The sequence below is a fragment of the Panthera pardus genome, unplaced genomic scaffold (assembly GCF_024362965.1).
Source record: "Panthera pardus isolate Hobbes unplaced genomic scaffold, ASM2436296v1 HiC_scaffold_22, whole genome shotgun sequence".
Classification (NCBI taxonomy): Eukaryota; Metazoa; Chordata; class Mammalia; order Carnivora; family Felidae; genus Panthera; species Panthera pardus.
Genome location: NW_026526788.1, coordinates 279,964 through 283,492, shown reverse-complemented (window position 1 = coordinate 283,492; position 3,529 = coordinate 279,964). Strand labels below are relative to the sequence as shown.

The 3,529-nt window shown below is 48.7% G+C and overlaps 1 long non-coding RNA gene across 1 annotated transcript; it reads right to left on the bottom strand.

The window, feature by feature from the left end:
* Nucleotides 1-1,423: 1,423 nt before the first annotated feature.
* LOC109248966 (uncharacterized) lies at nt 1,424-2,897 on the bottom strand. Its single transcript, XR_002072388.2, has 2 exons — nt 2,330-2,897; nt 1,424-1,871 (listed from the first exon to the last, which is right to left on the bottom strand). It is a non-coding gene; the product is annotated as an uncharacterized LOC109248966 (long non-coding RNA).
* Between the last annotated feature and the right edge of the window lie 632 nt (nt 2,898-3,529).

Below are 3,529 nucleotides of genomic sequence, written 5' to 3'. Positions count from 1 at the left end.
CTGTCGGCGCAGAGCCCGACGCGGGGCTCGAACCCATGAACTGTGAGATCCTGACCTGAGCTGAAGTCGGACGCTCAACCGACTGAGCCACCCAGGCGCCCTGTGTCGTTTGCTTCTTTTTAATGAGAGGCGTTATGGGAATTCCTACATTTTAACATATATCCTTGACACCATGAGTAAGACATTCCAAAATGACATGTAACATCAGGCGTTCAGGGACTCCAGAACCATTTTCATTCAGGAAAGCAAATGAAAACCCGAAACCAAGAAATTCAGAGAGCAATCTCTGGGGGGTTAAATTAGAGGGTGTCTGTATTAAACTTTAGCACTTTTTCCTTTCCCCTGTGGACACTGTTTACACGGCACATTAAATAAACACGGGCCTAGAAACACAGGCTCATCATTTTTGTTCCAAGCAGGCGGAACTCCACTGCTGTGTGGTCCTGAAACACACACACTCCAGTTAAAGACAAATAAAAACAGAAACCGCCCCCTCCCACCACCACCATATAAAATACCATATGTTTCCATCGGTCCAGTCACCCCATCTGACACGGCTGAGTGATGGCTGTCGACGCCCGGGCCTGCTGGATGTCGGGTAACTGGAACCGAGCTGCCCAAACTGCCAGGATCCTTCTTGCTCTATAAACATACAGAAACCTGAGGAATGAATGCCAGTCTTATTCAAAGAGTATCCTTACCCTTTGTTGCACAGCCTTGATCTCTACTCTGGTTCATTGCAATGCTTTAGTCACCCTGTTTATCAGGGAACGTTGAGCTGCAGCACACTCTTAGAAGCTGTGGGGAGATACAGAAGGCTGCATTCCTGTCCCAAGGAGTCTTCCTTCTAAGGAAAAGAAGGCAAAACGCACATAAAAAGATAGTATGCGGTGACATACGTAAAGAAACGCAAACTCACTAGGGTGAATGATAGGCCCAATCCCGGGGGTTAGGGGATCAACAGACATCATAGACCAGGTGGCTCAGAGACAACGTGGGGTAGTGAATCCATCATGGATGCTAAGGTCACAGATTGTCAGATGCCGCACATTCTGGTCGGTAAAAGTACTTTCTCCGGTGTGAGTACCAGGTATAGACATCCCAGTGTGGGAAACTAAGCAGGCTTCCTTGGAGCAGAGTGTAGGGAAGAGAGATAAGTAAGGATGAGCCATGTGGGGGGACTTAACTGTGTGTCCCCATGGAGCCCATTCACACGTCAGCCTGTTAGCGCACGTTTACGGATGCCTGTTCGGCAGACTTATGTATTCCTTCACCCTGAGCGGTCTGGCTGGCCCTGACAGGCAGTTAGGCAGTGAGGGGTGACACCACCAGAGCAGCATCTGAAGAAGAGAATTTTGAGACGATGTGAAGGAATGTTCTAGAATAACAGAGGCTGGACGTGAAAACACGTAAAATAACGAGACTTTTAGGAGGGCTTTATTTAGAAAAAAAAGAATAAATGACACAAAAGTTGTGGAGTTTTGGCCTCATTATTTTGTGGTCTTTAAATGAGGCCCAAAAAAGCTAGAAGTAAGCACACGCTGCAGTAAAAACAGAGATGGTGATGGGGCACCTGGGTGGCTCGGTGGGTTAAGCGTCCAACTTTTGATATCAGCTCAGGTCTGGATCTCCGGGTCGTGAGTTCAGGCTCGGCTCCAGGAGCCTACTTGAAAAAAAAAAACAAAAGCAAAAACAAAAAAATTGCCTGCATGGCGAAGGAGCCTCTTGCCTGCCTTTGTAAAGGTGCCTTCAAACCCTCAAGAGTCTCTCGGTCGAGACAGTGGCTGTGTCTGGGCTTCTCTGCTCTGAAACAGGCTGGCCAAGAAACAATATACCTAAAAATGTTTCTCAGGGCTCCATGGGCTTGCAAACTGCAAGAAAGTAAACCAATATTTTAATAGGCTGTCCAGCCAACAGGGATCCCGGGACTTTTATAGTAGGACTCCATGACTAATCCTGTCAAAACTAACACAGGGTAGAACAATATTTGGCCAGGGAAAGCTGCTGAAAGCTGCTAGTGTGTGGTCCTCCCTTTATTGGAATAGGATTGAGGGACTGGGTAATAATGATTTCTCAGGTTATTACCCTGGGCTTGGGTTTGGAAAGGGGATGGCATTTCAGAGAATGTTTATCTTACATGGAACAATTCCTGATGCATCCCAAGAAAAACCCCATTTCTGCAATCACGCCCCCGAAACTGGGCTGCATATTGGTGGGGGAGTTTCAGGCACTCACTTTGGAAAAGAAAAACAGGGGTTCCCCCAATAACGTGTTTTTGGGGTTTTTTTCCTACAGCCATAGGGTTGGTTGGCAACTTCTTCTACATCACCTCCAAGATTCTGAGCCTTCTCCTGAAAGCCTGAGAAGGGAGGCAGCTCAGGAGGGGTGGTTCCTTGCCGTGGGCCTGGCGGGTTCCCCGCCATCCTGTGGATGGAGAAGGACACAAAACCCTCTCTGAGCTCTCAGGGATGGTGCGAGCTCTCCAAATGTGATCCACGAGGCAAAGTCAGTAGCCGGGAGCTCTGTCCGGCCACAACCCTCTTTGGACGTAAGCCCTCTGTGCCATGTTGTCTCATATTCTGAAAGTACACACGTGTGCATGCACACATACGTGTACTCACATGCTCATAGAAGCAAACACACATATCCAGGTACACACATACTCCCACGAGCACACCCCACGACACCCCCCTGGGAAAATGGCAGAGACGGACGTGAGTCCACACAACTGAGAAGGAAAAGCAGGGGGTTGGGCTGGATGTACAAAGGCAATTTGCAGGGCAGTTCAAGTCAGGATCTGGGTCGGGGAACCCCAGAATCCCAGCTCCACCGCTGGCCAGCCCAGTATCGCTGGGTTAGGAACTTAATCTGAGACCTCGTTCCTTTTTCTCTAAAATGAGGATAACAGCATCCTCTCAGGATTTTTTTTTTTTGGGGGGGCGGGGGGAGCATTAAATGAACTGATATATGCTAAAGCTTTTTGTAAGTTGCAGTTCCAGGGGCGCCTGGGCGGCTCCGTCGGTTAAGCGTCCGACTTCAGTTCAGGTCGCGATCTCACGGTCCGTGAGTTCGAGCTGCGCGTCGGGCTCTGGGCTGACGGCTCAGAGCCTGGAGCCTGCTTCTGATTCTGTGTCTCCCTCTCTCTCTGCCCCTCCTCCATTCATGCTCTGTCTCTCTCTGTCTCAAAAATAAATACACGTTAAAAGAAAAAAAAGTTGCAGTTTCATGAAGACTCCTAGACGCCTGGGGGGAAAAGGAAAATGGCGCCACTATACGCACCTATCAAAATATCCTCACGTGTTTTGAAGCAAGGACAAAAAGTTCATTAAACCACTACCATCAAAAAACACGATTCTGTCTAAAGCCAGTGTTGCCATTGTCAACCCTTGTCTGTCACCTGGCGGGGGAGGGAGTGCTGAACGGGCCCGGGATCCCGGGCTTCATTGGAAACCACTGTGTCATTGCACAATAACACAGGGTCATAAGACTAGCGGTAACACTTTTGTTGATCGTGGATTTTTTTATGCGT